Below are 18,747 nucleotides of genomic sequence, written 5' to 3'. Positions count from 1 at the left end.
ACTTCTCCTCCAGTAAAGTTAGAAAGGCTTTGTTGGGGACTAATGTCAGAGGACCATTTCACAACAGAAAATAAAGAACTAATAAAGCAAGGAGGATCGGGAGCTTCCTTTACAGGAAGGATGGACATGTTGAGTAATAGAGTATAAGCAAGAAATAAGAGGTATAGTGACACTGCCAGAATGACTCAGTCATAGGATTCAGGGAGGAAGATGAGTGTTTCCTGCTCGTCTGTGGGATATAAAATGCAGTCCATGTGGCTGGCAGAGAAGAAAGTCTTAAAAGCAAATCCCTGGTTAAGGCAGCACTGATTCAGTAGAGCTCAAGTATGTGCCAAAGTCCAAGAAAACAAAAAAAGAAACTAGAATGAAAGTTGTATAGTGATATGTGGCAGCTCATTTTATTAAAAATGAGCAAGAGGGAAGGACCAGGTTTAGTCAAAAGTCTGGATGTCTAGTGTGGTGTCAGTAAATAATAAAAAAAATGTACATACAAAATGTTTCCTTGCCAGGTGTAGTGACTCACACCTGAAATCCAAGCTATTCAGGAGGTGGAGACTGGAAGGCTTATGGCTTGAGATCAGCCTGAGCAAAAAGTTTATGAGACCCCATCTCATGAATTCATCTCATGAGCCCAACCAATGGGCTGGGCATGGTGGTGTGTACCAGGCCATAAATAGGAGGATTGTGGTCCAGGTCGGCCAGGGTAGAAATGTGAGACGCTACTGAAAAATAATTAAAACAAAAAGGGCTGAGGGTATGACTCAAGTGACAGAGCACCTGCCTAACAAACAAGAGGCCCTGAGTTCAAACCCAGTACCAGGGGCATATAGTAGGCATTCCTCAAAACAGGACAGCACTATGAGGTAGATTTTCAAGTGACATTCTTTTTAGGTCTTTTCATTTAGTGTGAACTGATAATTAGTACCCTGCTCCCTTCTTCTGTCTCCAGAAAAAATGAGTACCCACTTTGAGCTGAGTACTATATTAGGTATAAATGCAATTGTGCAGTCATTCTAGAAGCAGAAATGATGGTTCCACTTTCATTAGTGAAGTGGAAATAAAGAAGAGAGGGGGAAATCGCTTTAATTCAGACTGAAACCTGGGAAGCCATTTTGATTACTCCGAGTTAGGAGTTAGAGGAGATGTACTGTAATCAGAACTGGAATGATCTAAACTATTTCATTTCCACTGATAAACAAGAATGACTATAATTCAAAAAGTAGTATTTTCCAAGGTTTGAAATTCACTAGCTCTCTTAAATCATTATTCCACTGAGGAAATCATATTAATTTGTTTAGTTGCATTAAGTTATACACAAATAACTACAACTTTATGGACTGTCATATGCCTATGGTACCTAGGGTTCTGAGTCATTTCCTGGCCAATGTGTTGTCTGCCTAAAGATCTATGACTTTACTCAGCTAGGTTTGCTTTATGAGCAATGACCTCAAGCCGGTAACTCTCATGATACCCAATTTGACCTTCTGGCATACAGGATAGCTCCAAATTCACAGCTCACTTACTTCCCCAAAATCCACTGTTTTACTTGTGTTCATCCATCCTCATTCTAGTGGTATATTGTTAACCTAATTGAAACACTTTAACATTTCTTTCAATGGTTGTAGATACTAATAGGTTTTCTGTAAGATAAGTCTCACCCATTGATCCAGATGATGCAAACACGGTAATGCACAATATTTAAAGTGCTGAGTCATTAAAATAAAGAATGGATAAGTCTAGTTTCTTTGGTCAGTCTTCTTTTGCCTCCCCCATAATGCTTCACCAAATGATAACAATTTTATGACTGCAGCCTAGGATATACTAATTCCCCACTGGTTCAGGTTTGCAATGGAAAGGCTTAAAGCCACGTGAACTGACTAAGCTCCTGCTAGTTAGCACTGAAAGAAAATAATCAACCAATTAAAAGCACTGATGTAGCTGATTCTACTAAATGACTAGTTCTGCTCTCTACCCACTTGCTTCTTAGTGATGGAAATTTAACTGTTGTCCAAAGTGTGGCTGACTGGTAATAAGAAAACAGGTGACCTAACCCAGAAGAATCATGCCAGCCATAAAACTAAGCAGACTATTCATCACCATGGTGATGAGTTCAAAACAGACACAGAAGGCAATTCACAGTTTCCATTTTGAAACTGGGGGGTGCCTTGGGGGGGGTGTGCTTGTATGTAATTAACAGTATTCTGTGCCAAACTATTAATAATGAGAGAGACCGAAGCTTAAAGAAACTATAGCAGTAGTCCTTTAATAATACTGAGTCTGGATACACTGAAAGACAACATGTTCTTCACAAAAGGAATCTCAGAGGGTGTTAGGCAAGCACACCACCATCAAGACTGTCCTCCCAGGTGCTGACTAACTGAATTTGAAGGGCCAGGCCCTGTCCCTAACAACACTAACAACAAACAGAATCTATAAAATGTCCCTTGATCCTGAATCTCTCCTTTCTCTATCCACCTTTTTCTTCCTTCCTCTTTTTCTCCTTCCGCAAGTACCTCAAGCTTTATTCCTTCCATTAAAATTTCAAGGGCTTTTCTGATGCTCAAAGATATCTCCATTTTATGAAATTTGAACCATCCTATAGCAATAAAGTATATTCATAATTATTCCTTTAACATGCACTGAGAATCTATGTTTATCCTTAACCTAGTCTGAAAGAATTTAAAACAACTTCAATCTACATACAAGGCACTAGTCATCATTTAATGTAAATAATTAATGTAAATAACTACATTTTTCTGCTTTTAGAAATACTTCTCCAACATAAAATACACCATCCATACAAGTTGAGTTCTTAAAGTAAAAGCCTATCTCTGTTATTATGGCATGTTCATAACTGAACTTTCCTGGGCATCTCAACTCTTGCTATTTATAATTAATTAATTAAATTACCTCACACTTTTGTGATAACATTATAGTGTGACTAGTCCTCTTCACACCTACTCAGAGAAACTCCATTTTGTAGCAAGCGCCACTGAGTTGTTCTACCTGCCTGACTACAGCACACAGACTTTCTGATAACAGCAAGGATGGAGCACTCACACACTGTAACTTTCCCAGGATCTGTGTCTTACACTTAACTTGTAGTTACTTCTACTGTTTTTGACCTTAGGTGGTGCTCTAGTCCACATCTCTGCAGTGACTTACAACCACAAAACAAAGGAGTTTGGTAGGTGGGGGTTGGAGGCTCCTGTGGGTTCAGGAGAGTCTAAATAGTGACTGCTCTCGGGGAGTTATGATCAAGATGAGTAAATATAGTCCCCCCATTGTCATCCACTGCTCTGTAAGTGAGCCCTATTAAAACTCATTTTATTCATTCAACTTGGACCTGTTGAGTCATTCTTTGGGCTGTCAGCATTATCCCAGTTTAGAGGTGCACGATTCTTTAGGCCTCCCCCCCGAAGAACTCACACACATACACATACCCATGTACTTGTCATTTGTCCATTTGAACACCATACGAGATAGGTATGAGAATATTACAACTGAGGAAATAAAAAGCCAAGAAAGTCTATTATCTGCCCAAAGTCATATGCCTTAACTGGCAGAGCCAGGTTTCAAACTCAGATCTTGGAAACTTCAGATTTGTAGCTGGTTTAACCAAATCCCCCTAACAAAACACTTGTAATCTTGGAAATATCTATTTTATTTTTAAAATATTTTTAAGAGTTGAATTCAGAATATAAAATGTTAAGGTAAGTTTTCCAACATTAAAAGTGTTTCACTAACTCAGGGATTTTTTTTTAACCTCATGTGAACTTCAGGCTAAAAATTTACAGGGCTAAAATATTTTCTGAATGAAAACTTGTTTTCCTAATATTCTTGCACAAAAATATTTCATTTAAGAATCAGTAATTCTAATATTTCCCAACCTGGTAGCAAGAAGCTCTTTGATGTTCTGTTAACTAACCCTACAGCTTGTACCTTCCTACTCTGAAAGGCAGAAGGTAAAATATGTGTGTGTGTGTGTGTGTGTGTGTGTGTGTGTGTGTGTGTGTGTGTGTGCAGGAAGCTAGATGATTAAACACTACTGTGTCTGGATATTTTAGTTTTTTGTTTATCTGGTGCTTTTTGGTTTTGGTGTTTTTGTTGTTGTTTGGGTTTTTGTTTTTTGAGACAGGGTCTCCCTATATAGCTCAGCTGGCCTGGAACTTAAGATCCACCTGCCTCAGCCTCCTGAGTGTTGTGATTACAAATGTACAGCACCATATCTGGCTTGTTGTTTTGGTTTAGTTTTGTTTAGCTTAGTTTTATTTGTTTTGCAGTGCTGGGGATCAAAAGCCAGGGCCTCACACATGTAGGTAAGTGATCTGCCTCTAATCTCCATCCCAGACCAATGTCTGCTCTTTAAAATCTGATTTTATGGTGGAACTTCTTATCTTGTCCACACAAAAAAGAAACACAAATTGAAATTTTAATTTTTTTCTTTAAAATTAGTAACTAATTTAAATATAACTGTCTACTCTTTAACAGGAAGTAAATCTAAAGCTAAATGGTATTTCATAATATTCTAACACAATTCCCATAAACAACTCATTAGTGACCAATTTTTTATGTCCCTAAGTCTGTAATCATCTTAGAGATAAGCTGACACATGGCTAGGCCTAGACTTCCTCATCTTAAAAAAAAATAAACAATACACCACAGAATATGTAATTACACGCCACTCCTCATTTGATCTACTGTGATAAAGGACCTTTCTCACTATCTCATTCCATTTCGAGCAAGCCCACTTGCAAGACTCCCTTTGGGCTTCCCCACCTGATGGTGCTTCCCACATGACGGCAATGGCAGTAACTGTTAAGCACCGTGCTCGCCCTGTGCTGGGGCATTCTCCACTCTTCCTCACTTAGCCCTCCAACTCTCTGCTCAGGAGCACTGGGTCCTCTTGCAGCCCTGAAGCTGAAGCTGAAGACAATGTATACACCCAACATTTTACAAGTACTACACGATGAAGATGATGAATCCAAGCTTTCACCCTACATTCTATCCTTACTGTTCCCTACAACTGTTCTTTGAACAGTTCAATTGCTTTTTTTTTCCTCCCCTGTTCTGGAAATCAAACCCAGGGTCTCACACATGCTAGGCAAGCACTCTGTTGCTGATCTACATCTCTTAGTTCTATTTATTTATTTATTTTTATTTAGAGACAGGTCTTGCTACGCAGCCAAGGATGGTTTCAAACTCATAATCCTCCTGCCTCTGCCTCCCAAATGCTGGGATCAAAGGCTGTGATCATTTACTCTTGGGGGAAGCGAAAGAAATGATGGATAAGTGAAAGTAAATAGCCAAGTGTTTACTAAGACTCTTTTCCTAAAGACAGAAAAAAGTCTAATTTGTAACAGTATAAGAAGAACACAAAAGTCTGCAGATGATTCAGCCAAGCACTAATTGGGGTTAGAATGGCCACAGAATTAAAACTGTTGAGCTGGCTCTAGAGATTAAAGAACATGGTGTTAATCACTATTAAAGGCCTGAACACAACCCCTCAGTCCCTAAAACAGGATCTAAACAATGGTGTGAGAACAATGTAACATTTCCATCTGAACTAAGATATAAATATAGTCCCAGCTGTAACATTAGAAAAAGATGGCCAAACCATCAGGATACAACGTAAACACCTAAATGGTACAGTACATATTTTATTACCAACTGACCAGCATCTATCTCCCAAACATAGTTACTGAAAGAAATACATGAATCCATTCATTAAATAATATTCTGGGACCTTTAAAACCCCAATTTTACTTTCTAGGAGACCAGGGATAAGAGGGCATGTAAAAAAATAAACCTCAGCCCACACAGATAAGATCATATGTGCTCAGTGGATAGAAGAAGAGTAATTACAACAGAAACAAAGGAAGTTGAAAAGAACACAAAACAGACAAAAGTCGGGATGGAGTTTTACCAAGCATCAAACCACATACATCAAGGTGTCCAGATGAATGGCTCAAATTCTAAAGAAGGAAAAGGCAGAAACTGGGATTCTTCCACAAGGAATGCCAAAACACTGAAAATAATGCAAGCAGGTTTTAACAGACTATGCTTAACAACCTACAGATTAATAATAATTCCTTCAAAAAAAATTCCTAGCAAGTCATGTATAATTCTAAAAATGCCATTGCTTTCAAGATCATTTCATAGGTTTGTTTTGTTTCTTCTGCTACTTCCTCCTAATCTTCTTTCTTTTGTTTGCCAGTTTATACAGAAACAATATATAAGACAGCCCTGCCTTACTACTGACCCAGTGGTATTACACTACAATAATCTTCAAAAGTTGCATGCTGAAAAAGATTCTCTGCATCAGAACTGCTAATTCTCATTTAACACAATGTGACAGTTCGCTATATTAATCTCTACCTTGTGCTTTTCTAAATACAATTCTTTCATATCCATGACCTCAATTTACTCTCACCACATGTAATATGAAGGGTAAGCAGAGCACATAGGCATAACATCCCATTTTAAACAGACACACGGACACAAAGATGTCAAGGAACCAGGACCGCAGCTCCGCAGGGCATCTGTGGCGAGGCCGGGTATTGACAAGAACTCCAGCCTCTTAGGCTATGGCTCCCACCTACATTGCCCCACTAACAGCATCTTGTGGATAATTGTTAATTTTTCCCTTAGCTCATGTAGATGACAGTTTTCTAAGAAACAGAAGAGTGCTTCACATATATTGATTTTTCTACAAATGAGCTCACCTCAAAAATGAAATAAAAGGGCCAGTCCTTAATTTTCCACTTCAGTCCAGTGGGGGCTGTATTATAGGCAGCCTGCACATAAAAATAAATGGTAAAAGATAAAATATTCATTCTGAAGCATAATATGCAAGCACTAATAAATGTTTCACTCTCTTTTACTTAATACTTTTGCTTCTCTTTTTTGTCTAAATTCAAAATTGCACAGATAAAAAAGATCAGAAGGAACGAAATAAAAAAGGATGAAATATTGCCACAGGCATGTCACATATTAATGTACTCACAGAGTCCTGGCAGTAATTCAGAGACGTATTGAACACCAAGACTCTAAGATTTACAGCAGGATTTGACTCCATGTCAAATGTCCCTAAATACTTCAAAAATACTTTATTTTGCATAGTTTTAATATTTTTCTAGCATCTTATAAACTAAAACATATTCACTGATGTCTTACACATACTTGGGTAAGTATATTCAACTCAAAGCTTTAAACACAGTAACCATTATTTTTTTAAAGTACACATTAATAAATATGTTATTTACAATGTTATAAAATATATTTTTGACCACTAGGTGTATAAAGAATCCACAAGTGGGATAATTTTTTAAGGCCAGGATAGAGAAAAATGCCAAGAATAGGAAAAAAACAGGGTTTGTGTTTTTTTAAGTTCTAATGTTCTCAGTAATCAAACCAATCCATGGAAGTTAAAAGCATGAAATTTAAAGTTGGAAAACAAGGACTGCCAGATACAGCAGAAAAACAATAGAACGAAATTGGCAGTTCATAAAATGAGAAAATGAAGACATAAGATGCATGGAAAAAATGTATAAAGCATCCTGAAAACATGTGATTTACAATCATACAACCAAGCATGTGTCAATATCCCCCATATAAACAAATAAGCAATATGCACGATGAAGAATATACATTCTGTTTTCAAAACCTGGAAAGTGCTTGACACTTGTAAGAAAAATTACCATCTTAGCATGGGGTGTACCTCAGTGGTAGAGCACTTGTTTAGCATGCACTAGGGTTCAATCCCCAGCACCACCAAAACCAGACAACAATAACAAATTTTTACCTTAAACTCCTTGTATTTAAAGGAATGTACTTTAACTCACATAACTAGATAATAGGAAATTTACTTGTTTGTGGATCTGAAAAGTATATTACTAGGCAAACCTGAGAAATGAGGCGTTCGTATAGTTAATGGAAGAAAATAGAGAAGGCCCCACAATTAGTACCAGGTACTATAAGAAACAATACTCTAAAGTAAGTCTCTTCTGTCAAAAAGCTCACAGCTCAACAGAAAAGACTACTTTATATGGAAATGAATGTTAACACTAATTGGTACTATAAGAGGGGTATCAGCAAGAAACATCTTTGATTCTCTCTCCTGCTGTGACTTTACCAGCTACTGATACTCAATGCCTAGAAACTTCAGTTCAGTAGGGGTTGGAAAACATGAGATCAGGAGGCTGGAATCCATGAAATAGATGAGGAAAAATATATACCAAAAGCAAAACTGTGTCATTGATAAAAATAAACATCAGAATTTTTCTCTCTCCATTCATCTACAAAGAAAAATGAAAACAGCAATAACCAACATTGGCTGAGAGCAACAGTGTCAGGGTTGTTGAAGAGCCTGATGTTATAGGAACTCATTCTACCCTCACAATAACCCTTGGGGGGAGATTCTGTTATTATCCTTATGTAATGAATGAGAAAACTGGAGTCCACAGACATTAAGAAACTTGCCCAAGTGGCACTGGTAAGTGAAGAACCAAATTTGAAGACAGAAATCTGGCTTCACAGTTCACACTCTTAACTGCTGTGTTCCTAAGGATTAGCTAACTACCTAACAGTGCCACTGTCTTACAGAAAATGTATTTCTCAAAACATTTCATGCTTATTTTAATGTTATTATTATAAAAACTACTTTATATTCCTTCAAAAAATAATTTCATTTTATTTTAGTTATTTATCATTTATACATGTTCAAGATTTATCTCTATACATGCTAGGTAAGGGCACTGCCACTGAGCTTTATCCCCAGCCTCAATCTGTACCTTTAAAAATTTTTTTTCTTTATGGAAGTATTCCAGATAATGAATGCAGATACAAATGTAAATTAATGTATCATAGTTTATAACCCCTAATGAATCAAAGTATCTATGCATAATAACAGCTGGTACCAAATAAAGAAAACATCCACATATTATATGTCTCATCAGAGAAGCAGAAATACAACTTACACAGTAGGAAGCAGAAGGATGGAAAAGGAAAAAAATGAAAAGGAAGAAGGAAAGAAAGAAACAGCAAGTAACTCTAGATCTTGCTAACACTTTAAAAAAATACACAGGAGGATACGTTAAGCTACTAGAGAGGTGATCGGGAATATATAGCTACATGACAATCCACAGGGCAAATGAACCTAATTCTTCAACAAGTAAATTGCAAGGAAAATAAAAGATGGAGAGGGAAATCTACTCAAAAATATATTCATGGGTCAGGTATGTTAGTACATGTTATAATCCCAGTTTTCCAGGAAGGCAGGAGAACCACAAGTTTGAGGCCATCCTAGACAACAGGTAGACTGACATTATCTCAAAAACAAAACACAAAACAAAGGGGTCTGGAGCATATCTCAAGGAATAGAGTGCTTGCCCAGTCATGCTTGAGGACGTGGGTTCAATCTCTTCTACCACCAAAATATATGTGCCTGTGTATTGAGGTGTGTGTGTATGTGTATGTGTGTATGTGCATGCATGCACACACGTGCATGTGTGTATCAGTAAATCATAAACAGCATTTCCTGGAACATGATACAAACAAAAGACTCCTATGAAACTATTGGCAAATTGACGATGAACTGAATGTTCACTAATTAATATTAAGGAATTATTAACTTTTAGTTTCAGGTATGAAAATGAAATTATTGTCAAGTCTTTTTAAGATATGTTTATCCTTAGAATAAAATTCTGAAGTATTTACAAAGAAACAGTATGTCTGAGATTTGCTTTGCTTTACAAAGGAGGGAAGAAATGGAGATGTGAACAAAACAAGATTAGCCAAGGGTTAACTGCTGAAGCCAGATATGGTTACATAAGATTCATCATGCTATTCTGTCTACTGTGTGCATGTGAAAATTTCCACATTTTGAAAATTTTTTAAAACTAATATTGCACTGCAAGTAAAACAGAAGTGTTTTTAAGAACACTGAAATTTAACTGAACATTCCCAAAAAGAAAACAATTGTTTTGACTAAATAATATCTACCAGTATCTCAACTGGTAGATATTTTTCTCAATAGCTTACTTAAAATGTTGCATTTTATTTGTAAGTGATAGCTGATTTCTTTATTAAGTAGTGCTAGTACAGCAAAAACAGCAATTTCTTTGAAAAGTGATTACTTGAAATTATCAGCAAATTGCCAAAGTTTAGTTGTTGTTTTTTTTTTAACGTCCTAATTTTTTAGCTTGTACTGGAACTAGGAAGACATATGAAAAGCTAACTAGTAAATTATGACTTAGATTCTTTAAGTCTACATAATGTATCTGTAGTTGAAACTATTATATTATGAACCTTGCATAGATGAAAAAGTTGATTTCTGCAAATATAAAGGTGAGAAGAACAAAGGTTCTGAAATTCAACTTTGTTTCTACCACTTATTAGCTTTATGGTATCTCAAGCAAGTTCTAGTTCCTCCTTCTGGAAGTAAGGAAAATCATTCCTTCCATACAATGTTGTCAAGCTTAAATATGGATTACTACATCCACAATAGATTTCACATATTTTCATCTTTTATACAAACTACAAGGCAGAAACAGGAGGATCACAGTTCAAGGCCATTCCCAGCAAAAAATTAGTGACACCCTACCTCAAAAAAAAAAAAAAAAGTCAGGTGTGGCAGTGTACGCCTGTGGTCCCAGCTACGCAGGAGGCAGAGCTAGGAGGATCAATTCTGAGTCTGGCCAGGGCAAAAACTTGAGACCATATCTGCAAAATAACTGAAGCAGGTCTGGGGGCGGGGCGGGGGTCCCAATGGTAGCGTACCTGCCTGGTAAGTGTGAGGGCCTGAATTCAAACTCCAGTCCAAAAAAAAAAAAGTAAAAATAACTAAAACAAAAGGACTGTGGCATGGCTCAAGTGGTAGAGTACCTGCCATCTTCAATACTGCAAAAATTAATTAATTAATTAGTTAATTAAATTATAGAAGTCTATACATCTCCCAGCATTGTTCCCAGTAGACAGTGTTAATACTGAACGCTCTCCTTGTTACCATCTAATCGCTGTTCTGCTAGTTAACATTATTTTTATGCTAATGTCAGACTCACTATTCCTCAAATGGGAACATTATCGTCCCTGGGAGTAAATGATCCTTTGGAAATGCATCTGCTCTGATGAGCTAACAAGCCCTTTTGCACACTGCAGCTTGAACTAGTCTTTATGTAATCAACAAGATTTTGCCTTTAACTTTTACTCACCTAAGTTATAAAGCTTACAAAGAAATATTAGAAAAGTTGAAAGATAGGTTTTTTTTCAGCTAAATAACCAAAGTCACATTTTTAGTATGTGTGGGTTTGAAGGATCAACCAACACTAAAGCATCAGAATAATTCATTGGACTTAATGATAACCTTGCTTCCACAAGAAAATTCTTACCCTAGGGGGTGAAGTATCAACAAAGAGCAGCTTCCTTGATCTACTGATTTGAATCCCAAGGACACGTGTCCTGTACTTTAAAGTATTTACTATGTTGTATGGTAAATACTTGGTTCCACATTTGCCTCAAGGTTGGAATAAGAGCTCCAATAGGACAGTGGAAACTTGTTTTCCTGTAACACCAGCACCTACAAAGTGCTTGGCAGTAGCAGGAACTTAGTAAGTGTCCTAGGACTAAGAGTTACAACATTGGCTTCCCTGTTTTTGAGGCCTCTAGATTTGGACTGAGCCACACTACCAACTTCCTTGGTTCTCCAGGTTAAAGATGGCCTACTGTGGAACTTCTCAGCCTCCACAGTCAGGTGAGAACACCCCTCTCCCCTGAATAAATCCCTGTCATCTCTCTGTGTCTCTATGTATTCTACTGGGTTGGTGTCTCAGGAGAACCCTAATTAATAGAGACTCATAGTAGATAAAGCTTTTCAAAGAAATCTCTATAGGTCCCCCGAGGTCACTTGAGATGTTTTTAATGAGATTTTAAAATGCAATGTTAGTATCCTGTGGTCTTGTGGGATGCCATAATTTTTCCTCTTCTGTTTACTGACACACAGTGAACACCAACCAACACAAGTTATTCTGAGAGGGCAGCAGACAAATTTGAAGATGGAAATCAAGCTCAAAGAAGAAACCTCAGCAGGCTAGAAATCTTGTGAAAAAAACAAAAAGGAAAAAACCCAATATGAAAGATGCACGGCTTCATGACAAAAAGGCCTGGATCCCTGTTAATGACTAAGGTTGGCATAAGGCTTAAAAACTATAGTGCACCTGCAAATACACACACTAACTCCACCAAATTGGAAGTTCCTGAGGTACAAAGCTGCCACCAGCACATACGTGTCATGACACTGAAACTTTCATTAAGGCCAGCAGAAAGAGTATGAAGTAAGTATAAGATGATCTTTCCCAAGTTTAAATTTCAACTCTGTCAATTACTGCATGTCATTAGGAATGGTGCTTATTCACGACTCTGAGCCTCAGTTTCCAGGCATGTAAAATTAAGATAACAATCCTCCCTTGTAGAAAAATTAAGAGAAATACTAATTCATCAAATTGCCCACAACCATTAAGTTGAGCACATCAACGTGGTGTATGTAATACAGGGAAAAAGTTAAGTCTTTTTTTTTTTTTTTTGATGGTACTTTCAGAGACCTGTGTGTTCAAAACTAGCATCAGAAAGGCAACTTAACAAGGGAGAACTGTCTGAAAGCTCAGATTCCCAGACACAAGTGGACTGCCTTACCTAGGTGACCTCACCCAGAGAGGAGCACATGGAAAGCCGTTCTGCACCTCGTGCTCTGCAAAGGCAGGCACCAGTACAGTTGCACAGGGACTTATTCTCAGAAGGGCCAGGGCTTTGTACTATAGTCACTTGTCTTAAAATTCTTACTAACTGTATCTTTAAATTTGCATTTTCTACATGATATCCAAAAGGAAAACACAGGTTGGCTTAGAGTCATGGCTCACATATAATCCCAACTCCAGTCACCTACCCTCCCAGGGCCAGTGACCTGGATACAGTGACTGCAGGGAAAAGAAAGGGTAGTGGTGTTCTAGCCCTTTAGGTGGGTGACTCAGTGGGTCCTCTTGCCCATTCAGGAACCAAGTGAATTCTGCCATGGTTGTTTGAAGGTTGACCAACAGTAATTTGGGGTGACTTTCCCAACCCCACACTTTTGTTTTGCTTCAAGCCTACTAATTCTGTAAACTACTGTGTCTCACTCTGATAGCAACAGGAGAGGTGCTTGGTTAGCTCGCATCATCTTTCAATGTGTAAAGGCACTGGAAATCCACTAGCTACTCCAGCTTAGACTAATTACACTATTTCTTTTACAACATGACATTGAGACCAGTAACATTAAGACTTGGTGATTAAGGAAAAAGAAGTTTCACCTAGAATAAAACTAAACAAGTATGGGAGTATCACTTGGGGAAAAAAAGAGCTGGTCTCATTTCTGTGAAATGCCTGTGACATTTTCTGCACTTCCACATTCAATTAGCTCTTAAAAGGAATTAATTTAATGCAGATACTGCTGCAGGTCCAAGCACACAAAAATGAACCATAAACAGGATGATGAGTGAAAGTGACTAGGAAGAATAACAACAGTGGGCCCCAGGGGACAGTAGCTCAAGCCTGGTATCCCAGCTAGGCAGGAGGCAGAGGTAGGAAGATCTTGGTCTGAGGCTGGCTGGGGTAAAATGCAAAACCCTATGCAAAGAACAACTAAAGCAAAAATAGGCTGGGGACATGGCCCAAGTGGTAAAGCAATTGCCTAACAATAATGAGGTCCTGAGTTCAATCTCCAGTACCACAAAGAAAGAGAAAATATCAACAGCTGATATTTGAGTACTCTAGCTAATACTTGCATTGTTTAGTTTATTGGAAGATCATTGACCAAGAGTTTAAATACAAGGGGTAATAAGAATTTGTTGTGGACTAGACTAGAAACTGAACCATTCACTATTTGAAACACTATCTACAGAGGAAAACTACCTGCTTCCAAGAACTTATTTTAAATGTACACTTTAGAAACTACTTAAAAGCTCATTACAAGCTGTTAATCATTCAATGGACTTTGGTTTCCTCTGAGAAACTAAAGAACAAGGGAGTGAATACATGGCATTTGTGTGGGCACCTGCATTTCCACAGCCATAGTGAGCATCACTCTTTTTCATGAGGAAGCTCCAGGCATCTTCCCCAACAGTGCTCAGTCACTGATAAATTACAAAGCAGATATGGCATCAGAAACCATGTACTCTCTCTGCAGTCCAGACAAGCCCTACCATCCCATCTGAGTCCAGAAATGTATGACTGTACACCCTAGAAAGAGATCTTCTATCCTGCAAACAAAGAAATCAGTTTCACTTTGTCAAGTGAGCCTAGCAATCATTGCTAGCAAAATGCAGAGCTCTGGTTATGTGGTTTCAAATCCTTACACATATATGAAGACATTCTTGAAAATTTCATGGACCATACTGACAATAACTCAGGTTCTCCATCCTTTACTAGAAACATCAACAACTGTACTATTTGGTTTCACCCACACATGGAAGTTAAAACAACAAAATGATGACTGACTTGAAGTTGGGGGCCAGTGGCTCATGCCTATAATCCTAGCTACTCAGGAAGCAGAGATCAAGAGGACCCAGGTTTGAAGCCAGCACAGACAAATAGTTCACAAGACCCTATCTTGAAAAAACACATCACAAAAAAGTACTACAAAAAAAAAAATGACTAATTTGAGCAAACACAGTGCCCAATGAAACTGTTTAATAGAACTACAATCATGACAATAAATGTGGTCGTGTCATCAAATCTCACAAGGCCACCATGGCAATGTCTGAAGGGCAACACCATTTTCTGTTAACACATTGGTTTTACATAGTTTGCACATTCAACTAATACTTATATTGGTGAAAAAGAAACATCATACATTATATGCAGTAGAGCCAGTAAAGGTCTTTTTGAGGTGAATTCGTCTACTTGTCTCTTAACCAGATGTCTCATTTGTGACATATCTAATAGATAACTACTCTTTTTTCTTGAAGCAGCAGGTATGGAGAGACTTAAAGAGAATTAAATTGTCCTCAGTAGTGCTATGTGAAGGGATTAGTCCTCTATGGCATGCTAACCTACTATCTGTCCTTATTATCTGCAAAGCACAACTGAACACCTAGAGTGTCAGTCCCACGCTGTGGTCTGCCTAATACAACATTTCTTTTTGATGTTCAAATTCATTCAGAATTGAACCTGATCTTCTCCACAGGTCTACTCTTCAAATTTCCTCATTAATTTTAACGGCACTTCCTTTCTTCTTGTCGCTCTAGCATCAGACTCCATTTCTCAGTTCATATCACCTCACACCTAGATTATCAAAATAAATTTACCTGCTCTTCCTATATGTCCTCTTCTTCAATCCCTTGTCTGAGACTGTGGGAATTTACTCAAAAAGCACTATTTTGCTTCATTGTCCCTGCTCTTAAAGTCAACAATGACAGTGTGTGAGGTAGCATAATCAGAAGTAGCATTAGCTTATTGATCAAGAGGCCTGGGTTCCAGTCCCAATTACTCTACTAATTCAGCAACTTGATTTGGTTTCCTCACCTAGAAAACAGGAGTCCTGGATTAGCAGAGCTCTGGTATTTCTTCCTCTGAAGAACAACAAATCTCTCATCCTGGCTACCATATTGTAGCCAACAGAGTGTGGCCACTCAAACTCACGTACGACCGTCCCCAAAAGAAAGTCTTCTCTCAGCTGTTGTCTGTGTGCTCTGAATTATGGCAGTCATTCAAATACTGTACGCATTAATTCCTTTTGCTAAAATGACTTCTCCTTCCCTTCTTAACAAAAACGTTCTCACACAAAAGGGTTAACCAGAACTATTTTCTTTTTTGTCCTTTTCTGGCATCTTCAAATTCCCTACCATAAATATGTATAATTGATGTTCAGGAAAAAAAATGAATTCCCCAAATCAGAACTTCAAAGTAAAATTATCTCAACAATGATGCCAAATCTGTAGTAACCTTAAATAATATGTCCTCTTTTCTTCCTAGAGATTTTTGTTGCTATATAAATTTGGCCCTGTTAACTTAAAAACTTTAACTATGTAGGCTTGGCTCTAATGTAAAGACTCAATAGTTAGTGAACTGATTTTATTTTGGTTCTCTAAAGTATAAATCTAATTTATTGAGTGAACTCAAGTAGATATTGTATATAGTTGTGATTTTGTGAAAGTACATCATCTTACTACATTAGCAAACTCAGTCCCCATTTCCTAGAAACTCAGCTTAGTTTACATTATTCTATGAGTAGTAGGTTCATTCCAGTTCAGTAATATTATAAGTTAAATTATTGTAATGAATTGTTCTGAAAGCCCCCAATTAACAGTAACAGAATTATATTAGTAAGGAAGTGGTAAGCTGGGCAAAAAAAAAAAAAAGTTAGTGAGACCCTATTTCAAAGAACTAGCTAGGCATGGTGGCATTCACCTGAAATCCCATCTAGGGCAACACATTATCTGAAAGATAACTAAAGTAAAAAGGGCTGGGGGCATGACTTAAGTGGTAGAGCACCTGCCTAGCAAGTCTGAGTTCAAACCCTAGTACCACCAAAAAAAGAAAAGAAAGTGGCTAGTGATTAAATAATAACTTGGAAGTAACACTAAAATATTTCTCCTTCCCTCAGTGGTCATTTGGCTTACAGGAAAAAGAAATCAGGGTTGGAGACATGATTCAAGTGGTAGGGAGTCTGCCTAGCAAGTGTGAGGCCCTGAGTTCAAATCCCAATACCACCCAAAATATGGACAAAGAAACCAATGGTACAGGTACCATCCACTTTTCCTGAATCTACAGTGACCTGATTTTGAACTAAGCAGGACAAATTGTCATACTTAAGGGGAAAAAAAAAGGCAGTGTGTCATACATTCTAAAGAGAGAATTAAATTTACTATTCAAGGCTGGTTCTGAATCCCACTACTCAGTTACCATCGAGCCTGGTCACCTCAACTTCCTTGTCAGTAAAATGGCAATAATGTTAATACCAGCCTTATCTACCATATACCACCACTGAGGCTCAAATGATTAATAATGTAAAAAGTGTGTTGAAAACTGCAAAATGCTTCTCAAATAGACATTAAGATATTATGCAAGCAAAATTCATAAGTCAAATACTTACCAATTGTTAAATCTTTGTCTATTATTGAACAAATCGACCTGGTGGGAAAATTAAAGTGGCTAGGATTTGAAAGGGGCAAATTATCCTCAATAATACCCATTTTCTAAGTCTGTGTTTACATCTTTTTTTAAATTAAGACACACAACATTCTATACAAACAATTTCAGGCAGTTAAGTGTCTGAGCACCTCTTCTTAAAGATCTCTAGGGAGAAAACTCCCACAGTTCTCTTTGCATTCTTCACTCTGGAACTGAACAACCCAAACAAGGTATAAACAAGTAAGATCTCATTCCCTCTATCTGATAAAAAGAAAGGAAAATATTCCCAGTTGGTTTAAAACATGAGATACGCAATTGTATGCTGCAACAATTTTATGGTGGGTAACAACAAAAAAAAATCCAAGGTATACTGGATCTAAACTTTTGTGTATGTGTGGTTCAGGGCTTTGCATTTGCTAGACTGGCACTCTACTGCTTGAATCATGCCTCCAGCCCTTTTTGCTCTGGTTATTCTGGAAACAGAGTGTCACTTTTTGGCCAGGCCAGCCTGAGCTGCATTCCTTCTATTCATGCTTCCCACCGTAGCTAGGATGACTAGTGCATGCCGTCATGCCCAGCCATTTTCTGTTAAGATGCAGTCTTACGAGATTTTCTGTTTGTTTGTTTTTTTGGACCAGACTGGCCTGAACCCACAAGCCTCCCCATCTTAGCCTCTCAAGTAGTTAGGATTATAGGCATAAATCATTGGAACCTGGCTAGACCTAAGCCCTTTCTCTTTCATTTAAAAAAAGAAGTCTATTGAGTTTCTCAATTTTCATAATGGACTGCTAACCTTGACATGTGCTAATCTAGAATATTAAAAATGTATGTTCTTCTCTTCTTTCCATACCACATAACATGAGCACTTCATGCACTTGTCAAATGTTAGCCTCCTGACCAAGAGCAAATACTGAGACAGTTGATAGAGGCTGAGCAGTTCAAATACAAAATGTTCTGAAATCTGAAATCATCCAAAATCCATGCTGATGTAACACCCCAAAAGCTTTGTATTTTTTGAGCACTTCAGATCTCAGATTTTCAGATTAGGGTGCTAACCCTGTAAAGTTTATTTAAATATTACAAAATCAGAATAAGTGAAATCTGAAACAGTTCTAGACCCAAGCATTTTGGACAAGGGATACTCAACCTACACTAGAAAGAGAGAAATTGAAGTAATGAGTATCTACACCAGTATTCTTTGGGAAGAGCTGAATGCAACATACCTGAGCAATGTTACTTCCATTGCTACAGGAGACACTTATTACTTGACTGTTTAAGATTAATCTCAAGATTCTCACTGAATACCAACACAAGAAATGAGTGCTTAAAAGAGTATTTTTATCCTGGGTTCCAACACTGTATAATATGATTTTTCAATACATTTTAATATACTATGTTCCTGTTGAATTTAACTCTGTGACAGTTCATTGATAATTCACACATTATAAACTACGGATATTCTTATCTGTGTGTCTATCACCTCCCCTTGACAGAAGAAACTATACCTATAGCAATATTATCTCTGGAATGCTGAGCACAGTTTCCGGTATATAATAGAGCTCAATCATCATTTGTTGAATGAATAAATCA

General features: G+C 37.5%; 1 protein-coding gene across 5 annotated transcripts in view; it reads right to left on the bottom strand.

Moving 5' to 3' along the window:
- Positions 1–18,747, bottom strand: part of Eps8 (EGFR pathway substrate 8, signaling adaptor) — a 151,833-nt gene that overhangs the window by 99,424 nt on the left and 33,662 nt on the right. For 2 of the 5 annotated variants that reach the window (XM_074075993.1, XM_074075995.1), the window contains exon 2: positions 6,726–6,797. The exons of the other annotated variants lie outside the window; for them this stretch is intronic. The gene's annotated coding sequence lies outside the window, so the exon portion shown is untranslated. The remainder of the gene's footprint in view (positions 1–6,725; positions 6,798–18,747) is intronic. 5 annotated transcript variants of the gene reach the window in all.

The sequence above is a fragment of the Castor canadensis genome, chromosome 6 (genome assembly GCF_047511655.1).
Source record: "Castor canadensis chromosome 6, mCasCan1.hap1v2, whole genome shotgun sequence".
Taxonomy (NCBI): Eukaryota; Metazoa; Chordata; class Mammalia; order Rodentia; family Castoridae; genus Castor; species Castor canadensis.
This window is presented reverse-complemented; position numbering and strand designations above follow the sequence as displayed.